This window comes from Suncus etruscus, chromosome 12, assembly GCF_024139225.1.
Source record: "Suncus etruscus isolate mSunEtr1 chromosome 12, mSunEtr1.pri.cur, whole genome shotgun sequence".
Lineage (NCBI taxonomy): Eukaryota > Metazoa > Chordata > Mammalia > Eulipotyphla > Soricidae > Suncus > Suncus etruscus.
This window is the reverse complement of record NC_064859.1, coordinates 81,381,227-81,408,336: the sequence shown is the minus strand read 5'-3', so window position 1 is coordinate 81,408,336 and position 27,110 is coordinate 81,381,227. Positions and strand designations below refer to the sequence as shown.

Here is a 27,110-nt window from a genome sequence, read left to right as displayed (position 1 = left end):
TTTGCCTATAGTTGACAAGTTTTCCCAAGACCACTTGTTGAAGAGGGTTTCCTTGCCCAACTTTGTGTTTCATGTTCCTTTATTAAAGATTGATAGTATACTTTGGGGTATTAGTCTCAGGATATTCAAGTCTATTCCACTGACCAAAGGTTTTGACTTTATTTCAATACCATGCGGTTTTAATGACTGCTGCTTTATATTAAAATTTAAAGTTGAGTAAAGTGATGCTTCCTATCTTCTTTTTCCCAAAAATTTCTTAAAGATTCATGAAATGTTATTGTTCCAAATGAATATCAAGAGTGTCTGATACACTTCTTTGAAAAATGTCATGGTTATTCTTATAGGAATTTCACTAAATCTCTACAATGATTTGGGAAGTATCACCATTTTAATGATGTTAATCCATCCAATCTATGAGCAAGGTATATGTCTCCATTTCCTTGTGTCCTCTTTTATTTCTTGAAGCACTATTTTGTGCTTTTTTGGTATAGGCCTTTCATCTTCTTAGTTAACTTGACTCCTAGGTGTTTGCTTTTCTGAGGCACAATTGTAGATGGGATTTTTAATACATCTTTCTTTATTTCATTATTTGTATATAGAAAATCCATGAATTTTTGTGTATTAATTCTGTAGCCTGTCACTTTACTTACAATCTATTGTTTCTAGAAGCTTTTCAGTAGAGTCTTAAGGAATTTTATAAGTATAATATCATGTCATCTGCAAACAGTGAGAGCGTGAGTTTTTTCTTTCCTATCCAGATGCCCTTGATATTTTCTTCTTGCCTCATTGCTATGAAAATTATTTCCAGTACTATATTTAATAAAAGTGGCAAGAGGGAGCAACCTTGCCTTGTGCCAGATCCTATAGGAAAGTCTTATTTTTTTCCCCATTGAGTATAATGTTTGCCATAGACTTGTAGTAAATGGCCTTGACCATATATATGAGAAAAGTTCCTTCAATTCCTATCTTGTTATAAATTTTTAATCATGAAAGGGTTACTGGACCTAGTCAGATGCTTATTCTACATCTATTGATATGATCATATAATATTTATTTTCATTTTTATCATTTATTATGGTGAATTATTTTAATTGACTTGCATATGTTAATCCATCCTTGCAACTTTGGGATGACTCCAACTTGGACACAGTATAATCTTCTTGATGAGCTGTTGGATTCTATTTGCTGGTATTCTGTGAGGATCTTTGCATCTGTGTTCATAAGGATACAGTCCTATAGCTTTCTTTTTTGTGGTGTCTTTGTTTGCTTTTGGTATCAAGGTGATATTAGCTTCATAGAAACTATTTGCCTTTTTTAGTGTAATTTCCCTTTTTGTTCTTGCTGTTCTTGTTCTTACAGTATTCTATCTCTATTGTTTTCTTCATTGTGACTAGGATGTGCCTAGGGGTGCTATTATTTGGATCTCTTTTAGCTGGTACTCTTCTGGCATCTAGGATGTGGGTTCAAGCATTCTTTATCTCTGGAAATTTTTCTGTGATGATGTCTTACCTGAGCTCACTCACTTCACATCAGTTCAGAATGGCCTAGATTGAGGATTTCTATATCAAATATGAATCTATGAATTATATTAAGAAAAACATAGGAACACTTCATGACATTGAATTTAAAGAAATAGTCAATGCCCTGGGCCAAGCAAATATAACAAAAATAAATAATAGGAACTACAACACATCTAAGAAGCTTCTGACTGCAAAAAATAAGCAACCAGAAAAAAAAAAGAAAAACTACAGTTTTCCTTTCGCTCACGTGACAGAGGACTAATATCCAAGACATATAAAACACTGTCAAAAAACTGTCAAAAGCACATAAAAAATGAGGGACGGGATTAACAGAAACTTCCTCGAAGAAATGATACAGATAGCTGAAAGGCATATTTAAAAATGCAAAGTATCATTGAATCATTGTAGCACTATTTACAATAGCCAGAACCTGGAAACAACCCAAGAGAACACATAAGTGTATAAAGAAACTATGGCATATCTGTACAATGAAATACTAAGTAGGTCTTTGGAAAAAAAGAAGTCACAAAATTTGGTTATATGTGAATGAGTATGAAAACTATTTGAGTGAAATGAATCAAAAGTACGGGGAGAAAATAAGCACTCACATTTGTGGGATATAAATAAAAAGATATTTAGTTATTAATATGCAGAGAAAATAAAGACAAGCACCAGGAAGGCCTGCCCATGGTAGAAAACTTGCCCTAAAAATGGGGAAATTAAGAGAGACAGTGATGGGATTACTATGCCGATGATAGTTGGAAATAATCACTATGGAGAGAACTCCCCTGATTCAATGTTAATATGTACCTAAAATACTATTGTGAAAGATATGTAAGCCAATATGGTCAAAATAAAAAGTATATAAAAATTAAATTAAAAAGTTTTCTACCCCCCCCAAAGGAAAGTAATATGCATGATGCCCCTTCAGTAACAATATTGCAAATCACAAAGAAAAAGAGAGAAAAAAATGTTTGCCAAAAGGCAGGCAGAGGAGAAAGGGGTAAACTGGGGACATTGGTGGCATGAAGTATGCATTTGTGGAAGGAATTGGAAATTGTATAACTGAAAACTCAAACTTGAATAACTTTGTAACTGTATCTCCCAGTGATTCAATAAAACAATCTATTTTCAAAATCCTAAGCATCAGTCACCAGGGAAATTTAAATCCAAACAACAATGAGATATAACCTCACACCAGTGAGATTAACACATATCACAAAACTTAAAAATAGTCAATGCATGGAAAAAAGGGACCCTCATCCTTTGCTGAAGTGGATGTCTTTTTAGAAAACAATATGGATATTCATGGTCCCAAATTCTATTCAGATAAGATACTCTGTACTCCTATGATCATTAGTACTGTTCAAAATAGTCAACATTTGGAAAAAAGATTTTAATGGCCAAGAACATATGTATAGGTAACTATGACACGTACACACAATGGAATACTACTCAGATGTTGATTAAAATAATAAGAAAAGCCCTTTAGATGGAGCCGGATGGAGATGGATGGATGGAGGGACCCTTCTCTGCAGTCCCAGGCCACATGGCTCCAACTCCTCCAACCGGCGGGTCATCAGGTTCAGGCAGAAACGAGTAAATCATACAAAAATAGATTCCAGGAAATAGTAACTTTATTCGTGCCCTAGCCACCACATGTGTGTGGCCTAACATAACCATCTATGTTGTATATCTATTCAGCCCTGCATTGTACTTGTCTCTCAGCCATCTCTGCTCCTGCTATTTCTCCATGCCAGCAAAATCCCCTTTTGCCCCTTAGGCAAAACCTTTTATAATCTCCCCAAGACCCCACCCAAGAATGGGAGGGTCTTGCAGGTAGTTACCTGTAAATCCGGGGTGGAGTCACACTCAGATATAATAAAAAACAAAATCATCTGCAAGTATCATGCTGAGTGAAGTAAATGGAAAGAGACAGAAAGATACAGAATGTTAAAACTCATATCTGTGATATAAGGAAACCTGGAATTAAATATATCCAAAGGTAAAAGATACTAAGAATTGTCTTTTATAGAAAATGTATCACTGAAGAGAGTGTGAAATAGGATGGTGGAGTGGGGAAAAAGCTGAGAGGTAGAGGGAAGAAATAAGGGTACCCTCTAGTGGAGGGTATAGTGCTAGAATGTTTTATGAATGAAACCCTATCATTATCAATAAATCATGGTGCCTAGAATAAAATAGTTTTTATGAAAGAAACTGCAAGATGAGAAAACTGCAAGACATATAACTGATAGAGAATTAGTATCCAAAAATAGTAAAGAAATGTTCAATTTTATACAAAAGAATCTGATTTTTGAAAATGGGAACATGAGGAAATTTTTCCAAAGAGTATATTTAAAGGATCAGCAACAGGCAAAAATGTGCATAATCCTTACTTATCAAGAAAATGCAAACAAGGACGTATCAGCTTGCACCTGTAGAACTGACTAACATTTAAAATACAAGCTATAGCAAGCAGTAATGGAACCAAAATGAAAAGAAAACCATTGTGTGCACAGTTCATAAAAAAATGTAAAGGACATTACACTTTGGACAGAGAATGAAAGGTTTCTAAGAAGTTAAAAATAGAACTACCATATGAACCTCAATATAACTTCTGAATTTATATCTTAAGGAAATTAAGTCACTACCTTGAAGACTGCTTTCCTGTATGCACTGTTGCATTACAATGGGATATAATGGGAACACGAGAATACCTGCTTTCCCATATTCATTATAGTATTATTCATGATTACTTAGTCATGGGAACAACTAAAGTTTTCATTAATGAGTAAAGAAGAAAGGATGTGACATAGATAGAAATGTGCAGTTATCTCATGAAAACTTTCAAAGGCAAAAAAATATTGAGACTGCATAGTAGAGCAGGTAAGACATTTGCCTTGCAAACGGCCAACTCAGGTTTAATCTCTAGTACTCCATAGGGTTCTCTTTGCCCTCCATTAATAATTCCTCATAAAATTAAAAAGTTTATGGAGGTGCAATGATATACTTCTAAAAAATATATACATCAAAACAGCAGAAATGGTATCCTATACACATATAGAAATGCTTGTAGAAGCTTGTAGAAGCAAAAACTAGAGTAATTTGAACAAAGAGTATTGACTATCAATATTGAATTAGTAAAAACAAGAGATTGGGAGGACAAGAGGTTGTCTAGCCAAGGGGTAAAGATAATTGGGATCAGTCCTTACCGCTATAGTTGAGATAGAGTACTGAAGAAAGGAACACATGTTGAGGCAGTTCCCTCAACCTAATAGAGAGATGACACTGATTAGCACCCCTCATAGCATAAAAATGCAAGAGGGTGTCATGTCAACAGATTTCTTGAAAATCCACTCTTGGGGATACCAATGGAAATTGTACAAAGGAACATGATATAGCACAAAACTAACTTTAAGTCCATATTTGGGGAAGCATTGAAATTTTCCATAGAGATATCCACATGCTGCTTGGCCATGTATCACAGGGGAATAACATAAGAGAAGTCAAGTAGAAAATAGAAGTCTTGGAGCCGGCAAGATGGCGCTAGAGGTAAGGTGGCTGCCTTGCAAGCGCTAGCCAAGGAAAGATCGCTACCATGGTTTGATCCCCTGGCGTCCCATATGGTCCCCCCAAGCCAGGGGCAATTTCTGAGCCCTTAGCCAGGAGTAATCCCTGAAGATCAAATGGGTGTGGCCCGAAAAAACAAAAAAAAACAAAAACAAACAAAAAAAAAAAAAAAGAAAGAAAGAAAATAGAAGTCTTCTAAGAGGAGCTCACAGAAATTGGGAATTAAGATATAAACTCCAGACATGCCAGGATTTCGTGTGCCTTTGACTGGTATGATGGGGGCTCTGGGCAGGACAGCTAGCCAGAGGACCACTGGGCTGACCACTTAGTCCAGGCGAGCAAGATTCCCCCCACACCAGGCGGGTCTTCAGGGCCATGCCTGGTTAATCGGGCCCTGGGGGGAGGGGGTGAGAAATTCCTCCCTAGGCATCCCAAAACTACAGAGGCTCGGCTGGGCCCAGAACACTCCACATGCTAGGATTTCGTGTGCCTTTGACTGGTATGATGGGGGCTCTGGGCAGGACAGCTAGCCAGAGGACCCCTGGGCTGACCACTTTGTCCAGGCGAGCAAGATTCCCCCCACACCAGGCGGGTCTTCAGGGCCACGCCTGGTTAATCGGGCCCTGGGGGGAGGGGGTGAGAAATTCCTCCCTAGGCATCCCAAAACTACAGAGGCTCAGCTGGGCTCAGAACACTCCACATGCCAGGGTTTCGTGTGCCTTTGACTGGTATGATAGGGGCTCTGGGCAGGACAGCTAGCCAGAGGACCCCTGGGCTGACCACTTAGTCCAGGCGAGCAAGATTCCCCCCACACCAGGCGGGTCTTCAGGGCCACGCCTGGTTAATTGGGCCCTGGGGGGAAGTACGTCCCCGCTCGTACTTCATGTATTCAGAATATTCCTTATTCTTATGTTATGTTTTGCGTATACAGAATGTTCATTTTGTATTCTGCCCTTTCCCACACCCCTACAAAGCTCTTTTTTACTCCTTAACTCTCTAACCCTTCTCAAACATCACTAACCTACATTACTCTTTTTAACTTCAGTAGTATACAATCCTAATCACAGTCCAAAGCTGTGCATTGTGTATGACAACCCCAAACTGTTTCAAGATACATAAAATGGACACGTATTTCTTTAGAATATTTTGTGTTTTTTCTCTGACAGCTATAATTCTTACTAAATGTTGTCTTATACAGTGATGATTCTAACCACTTTTTATCTTCTCTTTTTGAGCTGTTTAACAAGGAATTTTGGTGGAAGAGTCCCCCAGTTTAATGCTTATGATTGAACCATGTCATGGGAATCATTGGAATTGTTCTTATGGCCCCCATATGCGCCAATAACACCGCGTGGCATTGCTTCTTATTTGCATATGCACATTAGAACGGGAAAATACTATACATACAAATAAGATCCTATCTAATAGCGATTGGAACACACAAATCTTGTAGTGCAAAGGGACCTTACACCCTGAACATAACGACCTGGCACAGACCTCAGAAGAAAGGGCATAATCCATTCTCCCCTGAACCAGGGAAGCCATCCACAAAACATCCAGGCTGGTCTATAACATCACCTGGAGGCAATCCTCTACCATGGAAGACCTACACTGCTCAGACTTCGACCTGCTCAAAAGAGACTTCCCTTAACACTGAGAAGACTTAACAACAACAACTACCTGCTTACAGGACAGGGCTCCCTGCATTGCCCTTTGATTGTGAGGTGAAAGGAGAGGATGCTCCACATCCTGACTTCAATGTAAGATATGCAGATTCCAGGATCTTTAATACAGAAACATGATACCAACAACAGAGACTGTGTGAAAAATAAAAGTGTGTTGGCACTACAGACAATGTATTGGATTGGACGATCTAACTTGCCTGGAGCCTAGACTTGGTCTTGTGCCAGGAAACTTCAGGGGTCTGGTCTCTTTGTACTTAGGCCAAGGTTATTTCTTTCCATGTCCCTCATATTTTGGTGGGCCTATGCAAACAACAATTGCCACTCTAACACCACTTTTACTGTGCTCCTTTGACTCTAATGCTTAAAAAGAACTCACTTAAAATTTGAGGTTAACTTAAGCTAATATGCATGTATATGGAAATGTAAGAAAATACTATGCCTGTAATGTTTAAGGAGTTACGTAAGTTTTATGGCTTTAGATTGCCTTGTGTACTGTTAAGAAATATTATAATGTGTTACAATCTGGGGACTTGAGGGACAAAGTAATTGTACATGGATTCTGTCTTATTTATCTTAATGTTCTTTGGCTGAAATTTCAAAGTTAAGATATCAGCAAGGGGACTTCTGAGAATTATGTTATGGGTGATTGTCCTTCCACTGTAACTTTACCTTGTCCTCTTTCTTTGCACCCTTGTTCTCATAATAAATAAAAAAAATATATTGAAAAAAAAAGATATAAACTCCAACAGTGCCCATTACCAATCATGTAAAATGTTTATAAGCTCCAACTCCATTGTCATAAAATAGACAAAGGAGGGAGGCCTTAAAGTTTAAAAGCAATTATTTGAAGACTAGCATTCAACCTAAATTGCCCAGCAAGGATAAATTAGTAATATTTGCATCTAAAGTTATTACTATAAAATTTTTTTTAATTCCTGCTCTTTAAATGAAATTATGCGATTTGCCGCTGTATGAATAGAATTGGACAGTATCATGCTGAGGGATGTCAACCAAAAGAATTAGAGATACTGATTGATCTTTCTCATACCTGAGATATACAGATACATAGTAAGGGAGCAACAGATTGCCACAAGCAACAAAACAGAGATATGAATTGAGTTTCCCTGGGAGAAGGAAGTAAAGGGTAAATGAAAGGGAACTTTGGACTTAGTGAAGAGAAACTTACACTTGTGCTGAGTGAGGTATTGGAATTCAGTATGTGGAGGTGGGAAAATACACATAAGGAAAAACTAAAAAAGAAAGAAAGAAAAGAATAAAAAATATTTTTTAAAAAAAGAGAAGGAAATCCATTCCTATTTAAAAGCACCCATTTGTGCAGCATAGGTGACTTTATTGACATAATATTGAAGGAAGGGGACAAAGGAGCAAATGGGATTATGAAGAAACACTTTGAAATTGATATTATTTCTGAATTGAATTAATGTGTATTTATACATTACTATACCCTATCAACAAATAAAAAAGACTCAAGCAAGTTGCTGCATGAACAACAGATTATAATGACAACACCAATCTATGAACATAGGTAACATTATATTAGGAAGATAATAAGATTAAATAATTAGAGTTAGAAGTTTAATATTATACATAAATAGGTATTCTCTCCACTCATCACATAACTGCAAAAAATATTTTTTTCACCACAAATGTTCTGACATCTCTGATAATGTGATGCAATGACTCTCAAACTCTGTGCTAAAGGCCAATCAATGACTGCTCAAGTAAATGAGTGCATTGGAGGTGGAAATGGTAGTAGAACAACAGACAGACATGGCCTTTGCATGCATGGTCCCTTAGTTGCATTGCTAGTCCCAGGCCCTGAGCATTGGGTCAGAATTAGCACCCAAATATTTTTTAGAAGAAAAAGAAAAGGCAGGTTTTTTCACCATCAGAGAGACTGATGTTTACTTCTATCACTTACTACCTTCCTGGTTGGACAGGTTATTTCAGCTCTGAATTACTTTCTTCCCCTACAAAATGAGAAAAACAAATATTTAAGAGAATTTCAGCATGGGTATGGTGAGAGGAGGGCTACAATTGACATGACAGCACTAAAAAGTAAAACCACTATAATTCTTTATACTCTGGCTCTCTGGCCTTTTTGTTCCAGTGTTAGTGCAAGAAATAAAAAATATTGTAAGAAATAAATGGCAGCACAATGTTTGGTATCTAGCAAAATCTTAGGCTACTACTTAGGATTCTCACTTACTCTTGTCATTATTTATTAAGTTTTTTGTTGTACAATTGTTATTCTGGCTTACTCACTTAGCTCACCACTTCTGTTCAATATGTTGAAAATAAAAATTTAAAAATTCCTTTGGGGAGAAAATGCCCATGTGGTAGATAAAATTGATTCAACTTAGTTATGTTCCCATCTATTTATTCTTCTGGCAGCATTTTATAGACTGTCTGTAATATGCTAGAATTATGTTGTTTACCAGTGAGAGAATAAATAAGGCAAAGTCTGTATTTTCAAGTAACTCACAGCCCAAGGTCAAAGACAAATTTATAGAATGACAGCAATATGGTATCTGCTGTAATAGAGATACATTGGGCCTTCGGTAGCCCAGAGGAGGAAACACCTATGTTTGGCAAAATCGAAGAAATCTTCCAGATGACAGGAAGAGTGGATCCAAGTCATGAAAATTGAGTGGTACTTTGCAAATCTTCTGAAACAATATTCTTTTCCCAATGGCATCTACTTTTTTACAGTGCAAATAGGTAACACAAGGAAATAATACTTTTTTTAGAGACAAAAAAAGACTACAGAGATCACCAATTGTCAATGATAATCAGCTGGAGAATGTTCTGCTCTCTTGGGTGCATTGGAAACCTCAATGATTTATTTTTACTGTCATAACCATGCTGGTGAGATTACTAGCATCTTGTGGTAAAGAGCTAGAGACAGCAATTCTCAGACTAATACAACACATGTGAGAATGGCATTTTTCCATAAGTCAAAATACCAATAGTATTTCCTCTGAAAAGTACTAAAAAAAGCCATGATTCATAGAAATATGTGAGGTCAAAAATGAAAATAAAGATGCTTGGGCAATCCTTTTTCATCCTATAATGGTACAGACTGTTGAGTCAGAAGCTTTCCTCTAGGTAACATCTCATGTGAACTATGTAGGACAGGCCTTAACTTTCCTTCAGAGACATGCTCTCCTTGTAACTATGTCATAAAGATGGACATCTTAAACCATCTCTTTTTGGGGGGGTGAGGAGGCACATCCAGTGGACTTAGGGATTATGCCTGGCTCTGCAATCAGGAATAACTGCTAGAGGTGCTCGGGAAACCATATGGGATGATGGGAATCAAACTCTAGTTGGCCAAGTACAAAGCACATACTGTACGTAATGTATTATCTCTCTGTCCTCTCTAAAACTATTTTGAGTGCAAAGTTTTTGTTACACTTATAGAAGGTGACTTGTCAGTTATGTCTTTGATATTTTTCTTTCTTTTATAGTAGTACTTTTATAATACTGTAAAAGTAAATAGTTTTACTTTCTTTCCATCATTAATTCTTCTCCAACATACATGTTTATAATGATCTCTAATTTTTAAATAATATATTTGAAATATCCATATAAACTACTTCTCAATAAATTAGGAGCTGTTTTGGAAGTTGTCTTTAAAAAAATTTTAACTCAAGAAAGATTCACATACTAAGACCCACAACATACCAAGAAATTTTATACAGAATTAAAGACTTTTTCTTTCATTGGAGTATGACTAGAGGAAGAGTTATGTCTGATAGAATATAAACATTTTGTTTGCTAGCATCACACATGTCTCTCATATTTATCTTCATATAAATAATATTATTCATTCATAACTAAACTTATCTTCATATAAATAATAATATTCATTCATAACTAAACTTGTTCTATAAAATTTATATTATAAAATTTTACTGAGGGCCATACAGATAGTACAGCAGATAAAGCATTTGATGCACATTTGCTGTTCAATTCCCAACATTTCATAGGGTTCCCTGAGCACTTTCAGGAGTTTACAGAGTCAAGAGTAACTCTTGAGCATCAGGTGTGAGCCCAAAACAAAACAAAACAAAAATAAAGACACAGGGCCTGGAACCATAACACAAAGGTAGGGCATTTGCCTTGCATGCAGCTGACCCAGGATGGATCTATTTTTGATACCTAGTTTCCCATATGGTCCCCTGAGCCAGGAGTGATTTCTGAGCACATAACCAGTAGTAAACCCTGAGCATCACTGAGTATGGCCCACAAACCAAAAAAATAAAAAGATAAAATAAAGACAATTAAAATTAATTCCTTATGCAAAATCATGCAATAGGATAGTTGAAAATAGACCAAAAGAAAGAATGAGCTTTAAAAGTTATGATGTCAGATGGCCTTGACTATATTGAGAAAAGTTCCTTTCATTCCCATCTTGATGAGGGTTTTTTTTTTTTATCAAGAATGGATGTTGGACCGTATTGAATGCTTTCTCTGCCTCTATTGATACGATCATATAATTTTTGTTTTTCTCTTTGTTGATATGATATATTATGCTTTATGATTTACAGATGTTAAACCATCCTTGCATTCCTGGGTTGAAACCTACTTAGTCGTGATGAATGATGTTCCTGATGATGCATTGAATTTTATTTGCCAGGATTTTGTTGAATATCTTTGCATCTATGTTCATCAGGGATATTGGTCTGTAATTTTCTTTTTTGACAGCATCTCTGTCTAATTTTGGTATCAAGGTGATGTTGGCTTCATAGAAATTATTTGGAAGTGTTTCTGTTTCTTCAGTTTTATGAAAGAGCCTGGCCAGGACTGGTAGTAGTTACTCTTGAAAGAATTCATTAGTGAACCCATCTGGGCCTGGGCTTTTGTTTTGGGGAATATTTTTGATCACCATTTTAATTTTCTCAATAGTGATGGGGCTGTATAGATATTCTACTTATCCTTATTCAACCATGGAAGGTTATAATAGTCCAAGAATTTATCCATTTCTTCAGGTTCTCATGTTTTGTGACATAGAGTTTCTCAAAGTAGTCTCTGATTACACTTTGAATCTCTGCAATATCAGGAGAGATCTCCCCCTTGGCAAATATTATTATAAATGGAGATAAACTAAAAGACTTTTCCCTAAAATCTGATACAAGTCAAGGTTGCCCTCTCTCACCACTCCTATTCAACATAGTACTAAAAGTACTTGCCATAGCAATTAGGCAAGAAAAAGGTATCAAGGGCATCCAGATAGGTAAGGCAAAAATCATGCTCTCACTCTTTGCAGATGACATGAAACTATATTTAGAAAACCCTAAAGACTCTGCCAAAAAACTTCTAGAAACAATAGATTCATATGGCAAAGTGGCAGACTATAAGTCAATAGTCTTCTTATACACCAATAATGATAGAGAAGAAATGAACATTAAGAAAACAAGGGCCCAGAGAGATAGCACAGCGACATTTGCCTTGCAAGCAGCCGATCCAGGACCAAAGGTGGTTGGTTCGAATCTCGGTGTCCCATATGGTCCCCCGTGCCTGCCAGGAGCTATTTTTGAGCAGACAGCCAAGAGTAACCCCTGAGTAATGCCGGGTGTGGCCTAAAAAAAAAAAAACAAAAAAAAGAAAAAGAAAAAAAAAAGAAAACAACCCCATTCACACTAGTTCCCCACAAACTCAAATAAATAAAATTACAAAAGCCTGCTTCAAGAAATAAGGGAGGACACAAGGAAATGGAGACACATACTTTACTCATGGTTTGGCAGGATTAACATCATTAAAATGGCAATACTCCCCAAAGCATTGTACAGATTTAATGCAATTCCTCTAAAGATATCTATGACATTCTTCAAAGAAATAGATAAAACACTCCTGAATTTCATCAACAATAAGCACCCACGAATAGCTAAAGCAATCCTTGGGAAAAGGAATATGGAAGGCATTACTTTACCCAATTTTAAATGGTATTGCAAAGCAATAATGATCAAAACAGCCTGGTACTGGAATAAAGACAGATCCTCAGATCAGTGGAATAGACTTGAGTATTCAGAGAATATTCCCCAGACATACAATCAACTAATCTTTGATAAAGGGGCAAGAAATCCAAAATGGAGCAAGAAAAGCCTTTTCAACAAGTGGTGTTGGAGCAACTGGTCAGCTGCTTGCAAAAAAGTGAACTCAGACCTCCAACTAACACCATGCACAAAGATAAAATCCAAATGGACCTTTTACATCAGGTCCAAAATCATAAGGTATATAGAACAATACGTGAGTAAAACACTTTATGAAATTGAGACTAAAGGCATCTTAGAGGAGGAAACAGCACTCTCCAAACAAGTGGAAGCAGAGATAAACAGATGGGTCTATATCAAGCTCAGAAGCTTCTGCACCTCAAATGAAGTAATGCCTATGATACAAAAGCCACCCACAGAATGGGAGAAACTATTCACTCAATACCCATCACACAAAAGGCTAATATCAAAAATATACAAGGTACTGACAGAACTTAAGAAAAAAACATATAGTCCCATAAAAAAATGGGGAGAATAAATGAACAGACACTTCCTCAAAGAAGAAATACAAATGGCCAAAAGACACATGAAAAAATGCTTCACATCACTAATAATCATGGGCATGCAATGCAAAACTACAATTAAGTACCATCTCACACCACAGGGACCTGCACACATCACAAAGAACAAGAGCAATCAGTGCTGGTGGGGATGTGTAGAAAAGGAACTCTTATTCACTGCTGGTGGAAATGCCTTCTAGTCCAGCCTTTATGGAAAACAATCAGAGATTCCTCATAAAACTGGAAATTGAGCTCCTATATGATCCAGCTATACCACTCCTAGGGATATACCCTAGGAACACAAAAATGCAATTCAAAAATCCCTTTCTCACATCTATATTCATCATAGCACTATTTACAATAGCCAGACTCTGGAAACAACCAAGATGTTCTTCAACAAATGAGTGGGTAAAGAAACTGTGGTACATATACACATATTATGCAGCCTTCAGGAGAGATGTAGTCATGAAATTTTCCTATACATGGATGTACATGGAATCTATTATGTTGAGTGAAATAAGTCAGAGGGAGAGAGATAGACACAGAATAGTATCACTCATCTATGGATTTTAAGAAAACTAAAAGACATTTTTGTAATAATTCTGAAACAATAGTGATAAGGGCTGGAAAGTCAAGCTCACGATATGAAGCTTACCACAAAGAGTGGTGGTGAGTGCAGTTTGAGAAATAGCTACACTGACAAGTATCATAACAATGTGAATGAATAAGTGAAGTAGAAAGCCTGTCTCAAAAACAGGCAGGGGGTGGGAAGGAGGGAAATTTGGGGCATTGGTGATGGGAATATTACACTGGTGAAGGTGGGCATTCTTTATATGACTGAAACCCAATATCAATCATGTTTGTAATCAAGCTTATTAAATAAAGATATAAAAAAAGAGTTATACAATGTCAGAAGAAAAGTCTAGAATGTACAGGTAACCTTCCTACTGTCTGCTTCAACTATCTACTCTCTGGTTCCAAGTTCAATTATCAAAATAAATAAATAAATAAATAAATAAATAAATAAATAAATAAATAAAAAGCTTGTATAAAACTTTCCCGAATTTCCAAGATTCACACTGATAAAGATCTCTGTATATACATTAAAGAAGCTTTAAGTTTTTATTTTGCCTTTCTAAAATACATAAAGTGATTTTTGTATTTGTACACAGCAAAACAAAAGTCTGAAAAAGCAAAATTTGAATTAAACCCAACTTAATTCATTAGAAATACTTTAGACACCTACAGAAAGACTCTAGAAGCCTTACAGACAGACATTTGTGAAGAAAAATGATTCAAGAAAGAACCAAATAAATAAAACTAGATTTAAACAGGAAAATAAAAAGGGCTAAAATAAACTCAAGAAATACAAATATAGACCTTTTTTTGTGGGGGTCACACCCAGCTTTGCTCAGGGTTTACTCCTGACTCTACGCTCAGAAATCTCTCCTGGCAGGCTCAGGGGGCCATATGGGATGCTGGTATTTGAACTACCATCCTTCTGCATGCAAGGCAAATGCCCTACTTCCATGCTATCTCTCTTCCCCAAATATAGTCATTTTTAGGTAGAGGTACTTATAGTTCAATATTCAGGTACCACAGGAGTGACTCACTGCACAGTCAAAAATCCTAAGCACAGACTGGAGTAACCCTAAAATAACAATAATGACAACAATAGCATCAGCAAAATGATCTCAGAATCCGACCCGTAAGCTTATGACAGTTATCATTTGGGATTATTGTCAGTAAGTTTAAGTTCAATTTTTGGTCTATAGAAAACCAATTTTTTACAGAGCAGATTAAAAGCATAAACATTAAATAATTAAATACGTAATATAAGTATATCTCATAATTAAAAAATATAAAAAACACTACATTGAGAGAGGAAAGATGAGGACTGAAAACTCTTCCTATCTTAATAATATTATTATAATCAAACAAAGATTTTTAATCTTTCCAAAGAAAATCAGAGATTATCTAGAAAGATACTTGACTCCAATAACATTGGAGGGGCCAGAGTGGTGGCTCAAGCAATAAGGCATCTGCTTTGCCCACACTAGCCTAGGACAGACCACAGTTCGTTCCCCGAGTGTCCTATATGATTCCCCAAGCCAGGAGCAATTTCTGAAAGCATAGCCAGGAGTAACCCTGGAGCATCACAGGGTGTGCCCCCTCAAAAATTAACACTGGAATTTCCAGCTATAATACAATGAGAATAATATGATATTTCTAAAATATTGGGTAAAAGGAACTTAGAATACAAAATTTAAATTTCCATCAAATTAGCATTCACATATGAAGGCATGATAAAAATATTTTTTGCCATATGATGCTTCAGAAGTTTATTCTAAAATACAAAGTGAACTTGGGTCTTAGAGAGATTGAATTCTCAGTGGTGGATTGCAAGCTTCAGGCATGAAGCCAAAAGTTCAATCTTCAGCACAGTCCTACATCCCAAAGTGATCCTGTTGATGCTGCCATTTATAATCCCCAGTGCCACATTAAATGTGTGGTCTCTAGTTCCAGGCAATGAGCCACATCCACCTTTTGTGTAGATTGTTTTACTAGTATTGATGCTAACAATCAATCTCTATATGTGATCAAAATCCTAATTAGGGTGCTTTTAAACTAATTTTAATAAGCTAGTGTATATGAAAAATCAAGAACTAAAGTAACCCAAGTTAGTTCTGAAAAAGAATAAAAAATATTAATGACTTTACTGATTATTAAGATTTATTCTAAAGCTATACTACTTTTTCAGTCTGATATAGAAGTACAGCAGACAATGTGATTAAAGGACTATAACAGAGATCTTAGGAACATATAAATGCAGATAAATCAATGTATTATATCATAGAGGTAATACATAATAAGAAAAGAAGAAGCTGTAGGAAAATTAATTAGATTCCTATCCTATACCAAACATATATTTAACTTTAGATAAATTTCAATGACTAACAATACAAAAACAAAAATACAAATTTTTTAAACTTTATTTATTAATTGATTGCTTAGTTGTTGGGCCACACCAAGCAGTGTTCAAAGATTACTCCTGGCTCTGTACTCAGAAATTGCCCCTGGCAGGCTGGGGTACCATGGGGATATTGGGAATCAAACCGGGTCCCTCCCACTTTGGCAGAATGTAAGGCAAATGTCCTACAGCTGTGCTATCTCTCTAGCATCCAAAATACAAAATCTTTTATGGAAATATCAGTGAACATATCTTAAAGATTTACAGAAAGATATCAAGGAAGATGTACTAAACTTGGAGAAGAAATGTTCAACATATGAACTTATTTGCCATTTTATTGTTATAAAAATTATGTAAAGAGTGTTACAAATCAATAAAAACACAAGCAAAGAATTCTTCAATGGGCAAAAGATATGAATGCAGACATTTAATGGAATAGAAACGTCTGTTACTAATAAACAAAGGAAGACACATTTAGTACTTTGTGATTACAAAAATAAGAATTAAAGTCATTTACATAGGTAGTAGTTACTAATAGTGTGAATTAGAAAATATGACACTACAAAACATTAAAAAATATATATAAGTCCTTTAGGTAGGGTATTTCACATATAACTAGCAGAAGTATATATCTTAATCATTTTGAAAATAGTTTTACAACAAAAGTACACCAGCATAATAGCTAGAATATGGAATCAATTTCTGTATTCAATGACAGAAGAAATATAAAGGTGTATTATATAAACACAATGGAATACAATGCAGCTGCATAAATATTATCTATATATTTTAACCAACAAAAATGAAAGTGTGAGCTCCAATCTACAATAACCAAACTTAAAAATATGCCATCTGTCAAGGACACAAGCTGCTGAATGGAAAGAAACTAGGGTTTCTTGTGGAGGACATTAACACTGGTTATGTGATATACATTGTATACCTGAAACTCAACTATGAATAGCCTTGTCAATTATGGAGCTTCAATGAAAACATTTTCTAAAAGAAAAATTGTGCTACTGTAATTTATAAAGTTGAATATTACATATCAAGGAATCTATTGATAGATATACACCTTTAGAAAACTGCACATGTTCAATAGGACACATATACAGTAATACTGATCACAACATTTTAAATAGCAAAAACCACTTTAAGCAATTCAAACATTCATCAAAAGGAACTTAAGTACAGTAAGATACTGTCTTATACTTTTACAATGTATAAATTAAGAAAAATAGTGAGATAATAACCTGAACTAATCTTAACAATGTAATTTTAAGCAAAATGCAAATATTAGAATACCATATAATGTTTAATCTTATAAATATTGTAAAATGTTTTTACAAATTACTGTCTAATTTTATGCATATAAAATATATGAAGTATGTTATATAAAAAAATAATGAAACTTTATAAAAAGGGAACCAAATGAACTAGCCTAGATTCCATGCATTTGTTCTTTGGTGAGTAGACTCAAAGAGGAAGAGAAAAGGATGGTGCATGATAGATGGAAGATCAACCCTTGTGATTATAGGTTATTTCAAGGTTTTAGCTTGCATTTCTGATTATGTTTTTATGAGTGCTTCTCCATTCCTAAAAGTTATTAAGTAACTGAAGCAAAGTGAAGTTTTCATGCACCAATAAGTGTATAACAGAATTCAAGGATTACGATCAATATAATTCTGCACAAAATGAAGTCCAAGAAAAGATAAATAAAACAGGGCCTATAGAGATAGTACAGTGGGCAGAGTGCTTGCTTTGTGAGTTATCAACCCATTCAATTGCCAAAGAGGATTCCTGAATCTTGTTAGGAGTCATCCTGGAGTGTTGAGCCAAAAGTAAGCCCTGAACGCTGTTCAGTGTGCACCCCAAAAAAAGAGGGGAAAAAAGATTTTTCCAAAATGACCTCGTTATGCACTACTTGTTGTAACCATACATTCAGGATTATTCTTGGTTCCAAGTCAATATACTTATTGCTAAGGAGTTCACTAGGAGTGTGGTTCACTCTTCTGTTCTCATTCAATTATTGTACAAACAGAATTGATTAGACGGTGCTCCAGTGGGCCAAAGGAGCAATAGAAACTCCTAAGATTCATACTATGCAGACTACAACTTAGTTCTGGCTGTGGGAGTCAATGAGATCCTGCTCTATTTTTACTCCCTAGGGTGACTTTCCTGTCCCTTCTTCTGATCCAGGAGCTCCCTGCCTTATTTCTCCTTCCAGAAAGCCAAGTGCCTCTAAAACCAGCTGCATCTCTGTTGTTAATTCCCTGGACAGGAAACACAATATCCCTAATAGTCAAAAATTAGATGGGAAAATAAAATGAGGTCAATGATTTGGATAGATCTCAAAAATAAAACTGGAGGCCATGGTCTGACTGATAGCGTGGGTGGGCGGGGCTTCCCTAGCTGGTGCAGGCGGGGGAAACCGAGCAGAGGGAAAGGTTGCGGTACAAAATTGTCTCGATAAAACTCTTTAACATACCCTTTATCTCTAGGTTATACCTTCTTCTAGGACCTGAAGCATGGGACCAGGCAGACCACCGAAGCAGCAACTGTGACCTGCAGACTTACACTACGGGGCCTACTCATCGAAGATATTCAAGCAAAATAACATGCCCCTGCTCTTCTCACCTCTCTTCTCACTACTTCTTCCTTTCTTTTTTTGTCTATTTAATCTTATTTTCCCCTTTCTTCCTTTCTGCCTCTTCCAAATACTTTACCCTATCCCCTTCTAGGAATCTGACTACCCCTTCACCCCTCAATCCTATCCAGATTTTCCAACTTATTAAAACTCTTCACCCTCAGTTCTTTATCTATTAGGCATCAAGACTGATCTCCTACCCCAACGAACCAGTACCCAGCACCCAAGCGAAGGGACATCGACTCAAACCCACACCTCGTCCCGACAGGAAAAGACAACCAACACCCCTGCTGACTCATGCTGTGTGGCCCTCCCTACCAACTTTTCCTAACATGGACTGTTGCTGGATACTGGACTTAGCCCTAAAAGGACTCCCAATGCAAGAACTTTACACAAGACCCCCCTGCCTCAAATCTTTTACCAATCTCAAGAAGGGCAGGGTGTGCTATAAAAAGGCACCTGGGAACCCACACCCCACAAGAAAACCTCAAAAGGCAAAGAGGAAACCTATACTTCCATCATAAGTATAAGACCTGTATAACACTACCTCTTTATTTTTTATTTCATTTTACTTAAAATCATTTTTTCACTATACATATGTGAGCAAATATATTTTTTATTTCTATTTTTATGGTTTTTGGGTGTGTGACTTGTTTCTTTGTTCTTCTCTTTTCACCCCCAAATGCACCAGCAATATAATGAAGCACTATTTCTTCCTGCAAAGGCACACTAAAAAAGGGGAAATCTCACGTATATAAACAAGCTCTTATCTACTAGGGATAAGAACTCATACTTATTTACAATACAGGAGAATCTCCCACCTTGAAAATATGTCATGTAGATCCATCTTAGACTCTAGGAGATTAGACACTGACTGTCCAGACTTGAACCCTGAACCCCAGACATAGAAACGACACAGTTCTTCACAACAGCTACAGGAACCAAATCCCATCTGGGACATCCTGAATAGTACTCGAACTCCAACATGTGCCAGTTCTAATATGATATCCTGACAACGATGAAATTGGGAACAAATGGACATAATAACAGGTTATCCTACCTTACCAACTAATGATAAAACAAAATCAGAAGACTTATCACACTGTGGGCTGTGCAAAAGCCAAGAACACGATCTACGGATGACTGACTGATAGAACCATGACCAGGCAATATGTATTCTGGTACCAACAAGAAAGCCCTAGTCTAGGGTTTGTTCTACGTCCTGCACAACAATCATGACCTCTAATTCCAGAGACCTGACTGAGGCAATTGCAACTGAATGGGCCTTCTGGAAACATAACAAATGACCGTATCCCAGGCTCCATCCGAGGTTCAGCGCAAGGGTAAAGACCACCAACCACAGAAGACAGATTAAAATGACACAGAGGAAACAGAACTTCTGAATCACAAAGAAAGACTTCATCATAAGTTCCACTCCTTGACCTGTGCACAGACTGAGACCTCTAGATTTAGAGGTCTGTTTTTATCATCCAGATTGGAGCAGAAGTCTTCCATATGCCACAAAAGCACCAAGGGGAGAGTAAATGAACTTGAAAGGAGTCTATAGATAATCCCATGACAATATATTCCAAGTGTGGAGAAACCCTGTATCTCTTAGGCCAAGGGGATTCCCATTTCGGATGACCCCAATATTTACTGTGCTTATGCAGGGCGTGTGTGTGGGGGGGGGGGAGACAAAAAGCACTAGATATTCCTTTTTTTTAATCTAGTTTTTGTCGATTTCTTTGTTTTGGGGTGGATATTGTAGTAGTTGTCCATTTTTTATTTATATATTTACTTTTTCTTTCTTCTTTTCTTTTCCTCCTTTATGCGCCTTGTCATATTTTCTATCTCATGACCATGGCAATTATGTGGTGCATATTTTTATTGCTGCAGTACTCACTGGATATCTTATTTGATTCCTCTTCTTGAACTGTTGTGGTGTTTCACGTTCTTTTTTTTTTCCCCTTAGTCTCTCAAACCAAGGATGAGAGCCTCTAGATTAGAATGACTCTGCTCATAGCGGCGGAGTTGATTTTTACCCCATTATATTACTTTTCTCTTCCTCAAACAAAACCACATAACTTGAACTTTCTAGTCCCGCCTCCCAATTAGAGGGGGCAGTAATGGAGGCACCAAGACCAAACAGTTATAAGACCACTAAGTAATAAACTAGACACAGAAGGGACCACGCATTCTAGCAGCCCCTGGAGGAAGAGTGGAGGAAATGGGAGGCAGGATGGGAGCAGATGTGGGAGGAGGACAATTCAGTGGTGGGAATTCCCCTGATTCAATGTAAATATGTACCTGGAATATTACTGTGAACGACATGTAAGCCACTATAATTAAAATAAAAATTATATTAAAAAAAGAAAAGTCTCAGGTAGAATACAATCATGTGTCTGTAACAAGTCCTTTTAACAGGTAAAAAAAAATTTAAATGACATCAAAATAGAGATCCTCTGTTTCTGCTCCTGTAAAGATCTAGAGATGGCTCAGATATCAATTTTTAAAATTCATTTTTTTTTATTTTTTTATTTTAATTATGACAACAAAGATGCAAAGAAAGAGGACAGGGTAAAGTTACAGTGGAAGCCCAATCACCCATAAACAGAATTCTCGGTAGTCCCATCGATGATATCCCAGCCTTGAACTTTCAGCCAAAGAAAATTAAGAAAAACATAACTGAACCCATGTACAATACAATTACTCTGTCCCTCAAATCCCCAGTTTAGTACATACTATTTCTTAGCAGCACACAATATAATCTAAAGACATTAGACTTATGTAACTCCTTAAACATTGAGGGCAAAGTACATTTCTCTAGTTCCATGCACATGCTTACTAGTTTAAGTTAACCTCAAAAGTTTTAGTGGGTTGTTTTTCTTAAGGATTGGAGTCAAGGGAACATAGTAAAAAACGGTATTAAAGTGGCATTTGTTTGCATAGGCCCACCAAAACATACGGGACATGGAAAGACAAATTATGGTCTAAATACAAGGAGACCCTACCCCTGAAGTTTCCTGGCACAGGACTGACTCTAGGCTCCAGGCAAACTAGTTTGTCCAATTCAAGTCATTGTCTGTAGTGACAATATACCTCCATTCCTCACATAGTCTCTGTTGTTGGTATCATGCTTCTGTATTAAAGATCCTGGAGTCTGCATATCCCATATTGCAGTCAGGATGGTGCAGAGCATCCTCTCGTTTCACCTCACACTTAAGGGGCACTCGAGAAAACCATGCCCTGTAGAGCAGGTCATTGTTGTTGTCAAGTCTTCTCAGTGTAAATGGAAGTCTCTTTTAGGAGGTCGATGTCAGACCCTTGGTAGAGTCTTTCCTGGTAGAGGACTGCTTCCAGCTGTTGCTATAAAAGACCTTGGATGTTTCGTAGATAGCTTGCCTGGTTCTGGCGTGAATGGAGGATGCCCATTCTTCTGAGGCCTGTGCCAGGTCATTATATTAATGTTCAGGGTGTAGGGTACATTGTACTGAGATTTATTAGATAAGAACTTATCTGTATGTATGGTGTTTTCCCATTTTAATGTGTCTATGCAAACAAGGATCAATGCCATGCGTTATTGGTGCATCTGGAGGCAATAGGAACAAGACCAGCAATTTCCATGACATAGTTCAATCATAAGCATCAAACTGAGGGACAGTTCCAACAACAATCCTTACTGAACAGTTTACAAAGAAAAGACAAGATAAGAAGTGGATAGAAACATCATGGTAGAAGAATATATAGAGAGTTACATCAGTTAAAGAAAATACCTATAAAATATTCAAAAGATATATGTGTTCAATATGTGTTCAATTTGTGTCCTTCTAAATAGTTCTGGGATTTGTTAGATCTACTGTATGTCTTAGGTCAGAGATTAGAACTATGTGTTACTGAAGTTAAGAAGGGTAAATCTGGGGTACTGATGGTTGGGAGGAGCATATGTTTGCAAAATGTAGACTGTATGAAATTGCCAGTGACAGCCTGAGTATAGCTGAGCAGCTATCTGCCACCCACCGGATCAAACTCCACCCCCAAAGCCCCACCCTAGGCCAGTGTCTGGCCCGGCCTGGGAGTGGGGAAAACCCAGGGTGCCCCGTCAGCTCCTTCCAGGAACCCACCTGGAGATCCTGAGGAATGGGGGAGGGGGGGGTCGTGTGACCCTGGTCCGGGCCCCCCTACCCTAGGCCGGGCTAACAGGCCGCTGGCACATGCGGAGGCCTGCCAGCTGCCCACCAGTGCTGGCTAAAAATCCTGCTCCAGGAAGGGAGAGAGACCCTCCCAAGCCAGAAGGACAGGGATTTAAGCCCCACCCTAGGCCAGTGTCCGGGCCGGCCTGGGAGTGGGGAAAACCCAGGGTGCCCCGTCAGCTCCTTCCAGGAACCCACCTGGAGATCCGGAGGAATGGGGGAGAGGGGGATCGGGTGACCCAGGTCCGGGCCCCCGTACCCTAGGCCGGGCTAACAGGCCGCTGGCACATGCGGAGGCCTGCCAGCTGCCCACCCGTGCAGGCTAAAAATCCTGCTCCAGGAAGGGAGAGCTTAAAATTCATTTTTATTATCATTTGTACAACATAATTAAGACTGTGCTAACATTTATAAACTGATATACAAAGTTACTGTGCCCCACAACCAAAATGTCCAAATCCTCTACCAATGCTTTTATGTTACTTGTAGTGCATCTCTTAATTTCCTTTTTTTAAAAAATTAAAATTAAATTAAAAAAATCTTAAAAAATTTTTCTTAATTTTTTCCTTATGGCTTGGTAATCTGAGTTTTCAATCCAAGATGAAAGCTTTGTCATTTTTTTTCCATACTGCTTTCTTTTTTTTGTCTCCCTATATACTGAAGATGAGTAAAATCACCTTGTATGTTTCCTTCTCCCTCTGACTTATTTCACTTAACATGATACTTTCCAATTCCAGTTACATTGCAATGAATTTCATGATTTTCTTGCAGAGGCATTGTACTCCATTTGCAAATATGCCACCACTTCTTTATTCATTCATCCGTTATACTGACTACTCTATGGCTTTTCTGCTAAGTGCTGAAATGAATATAGGTGTTAATATTTTTGTGTTTGGGGATTGATGCTAAAAATTGGAATATCTGGGAAGTCATATGGAAATTTTATAAGGTTTTTTTTTTGGTGGGGGTCACACCCAACTGCGCTCAGGGTCTACTCCTGGTTCTGCATTCAGAAATTGCTCCTGGCAGGCTCAGGAAACCATATGAGATGCCGAGATTCCAACCACTGTCCATCCTGGGTCAGCTGCATGCAAAGCAAATGCCCTACTACTCTACTATAGCTCCAACCCCTATTTTATGTATTTTTGAAAGACTCTGTACTATTTTCCATAGAGAATGACATTCCATGAAATAGTGATGAGAGCTCCCTTTTCACCAAATACTAACCAACACTGGTGGTTTCCTCTTGTGTGTAGTTATTTTTTGTTTTGTTTTGTTTGTTTTTTCTTAGTTTCTTTATGTTTTAGGGTATTTTTGTTATATGCCACTCTCACAAGTATGAGATGAGATAACGGGCCGGAGAGATAGCATGGAGGTAGGGGGTTTGTCTTGCATGCAGAAGGACGGTGGTTCGAATCTCGGCATCCCATATGGTCCCCCAAGCCTGACAGGAGCGATTTCTTGGTGTAGAGCCAGGAGTAACCCATGAGTACTGCCGGGTGTGACTCCCCAAAAAATCTTAATACTACACCCCCAGATGTATCTAAGACTATCAAACAAACCCAAGAACCCGAAGTTATTGTCTTCTTTCCATTCACTAAGATTACCAAGTGTCATCTCCCTTCTTGTCTCTGTCAGTCCTGTTCTGGGCCAAGATAGTTGGTCTGGGTCTCTAAGATACTTGCCTTTATGTTACCAGAGTGACTTACTTATACTTACAATGAAAAACATTTTAGTGTTTTAGCTGGAACTACAGATTTTGTGCTACATATTTTCAGTTATTCAATAATTTCCAGTTATGAGAAATAAACCTTGCACAATCTTTAACATTCTTCAATTTGTGTTGGGGCCTAGCAATACTCAGGACTTAATCCTGGCTCTGCACTCATGATTCACTAATGAAGTGTTCAGAGAACTATATGGAATTTTGGGGTGAAACCTGTCAGCTGAATGTAAGGTAATCTCCCTACCCACTATACTATCCCTCCAGTTCAGCATTCATCACTTTGTTAGCAAAGGTTATTGAATGATAAACACAACAACTTTGGTCTGCATTTCAAAGGAAACATTGATTAGGATAAAAAGATCACCCACAGAATTTGAGAAACTATTCACAGAATACTCACCAGATAAGGGGCTAATATCTAAGATATGCAATGTACTGACAGTACTTAAGAAAAAAAGTCTAAGCCCATCAAAATTGGGGAGAAGAAATGAATAGTCATACCCTCAAAGAAGAAATACAAATGGCCAAAAGACAAATGAAAAAATGCTTCACATCATTAATCATGGAGATATAAATCAAAACAAAATTGAGATACATGTTATGCCACAGAAACTGGCACACATTACAAAGAATAAGAACAACCACTGCTGGCGTGGATTTTGGGAGAAAGGAACTCATTCACTACTGGTGGAAATGCTGTGTCTAATCTAGCCTTTCTGGAAAACAATATGAATATTCCTTAAACTGGACATGAGCTCCCATATGATCCAGCAATATCACTCTTAGGCATATAACTTATGACCACTAAAACAATACATAATGCACTCTGCATTCATATATACATAGCACTATTAACAATAGCCAGAATCTGGAAACAACCTGGATGCCCTACAACAGATGAGTGCCTAAAGAAACTGTGGTACCTCTATATACTGGAATATTATGCAGCTGTTAGGAGAAAAAAAATGAAGTCACTGAATTTGCCTATACATGGATGGATATAGAGATTATTAGGTTGAGTAAAATAAGTCAGGAGAGAGATAAACACAGAATAGTCTCATATGTGGAATTTATGAAAAATAAAAGTATTGTAATAATACTCCGAGGCAATAGAGATGAGGGCTGGAAGGAACAGCCCACAATATGAAGCTTACCACAAAAAGTGGTTAATGCAGTTAGAGAAATAATTACCATGATGATAGAGGAATGCAATGCCAGTCTAAAGACAGGGGACGAGAGAGGAAGATTTGAAATGGGGAGCAGTGTTGGTGGGAAAGTTGCACTGGTGGGGGGGTGTACATTTTATGGTTGAAACCCAATAAAAACATGTTTGTAAAAAAAAAAAAAAAAAGATTAGATCACCTTAAGCAAAAACAGGAAATATGATGTGAGGTGTCTACAGGCAAGGAGAAACCTGATACAAGGTTTACTATCTCCTCTACTCGAATTCATACCTCACACCACTGTTTTGTCCACCTCAGTCTTTAAGGCCACACAAATAGTACTATCCCTTCACACCTGATTTAGCTCTGGGAACTTATTTTCTATAGTGAGCATCCCCAGCAGTATTTAGGAAGCCTCTCCTGAGGGGACTCAGTGTCACAAGGGCCTTACTCAGTAATGCTGATAGTGGGAGATGGTGTGGCAATGTAATGCTGGGAATTAAATTTAAGGTCTCACACTTGCTGGGCATGTGTTCTACCATTTACACTATCTACCCTATCCATGAGAGGTTGTTTTTGTTGTCTTTAAGGTAGAAAAATATGCACAGCAAAGAGTGATTGCTGAAGGGAAAAAACATAAAAAAGATTCTTGAAGATAATGAATCTTACTTTATCTTTTCTTAACTTCTATTTAGTGTTATAAGTAAAAGCTTATCCTAGCCTTAAAAGGCAAGGAAATCATTGTGACACTTCCATTCAAGACAGAATATTGAGAAAGTTTCTGAGTAAAGAATGATTCAGCAGCTTGTAGCAAAAAAGGTTGCTCTAAGTGGTTATAAGTTGAATTCAAAGAAGGGTCCCTGAAATTCTTTGTAAATCATGATGTCAAAATATAGTAATAATAAAGTAGGAGAGGCACTAAACTTCTTTTCAATGCTGTAAAACTTTCCTCATCATGCCAGCAAATGTATTGATTTAATCTCAGCTAATTACTAGACTCTCTTGACACATAAAGAGGTGAACACTGCACTGACTCTACATCTTCCAGACTTCTTCAGAAAATAAAT

At 37.3% G+C, this 27,110-nt stretch overlaps 1 long non-coding RNA gene across 1 annotated transcript in view; it reads right to left on the bottom strand.

The window, feature by feature from the left end:
* LOC126024448 (uncharacterized) overlaps nt 1–27,110 on the bottom strand; it is a 601,864-nt gene that overhangs the window by 412,926 nt on the left and 161,828 nt on the right. The gene's annotated exons all lie outside the window — the stretch shown is intronic.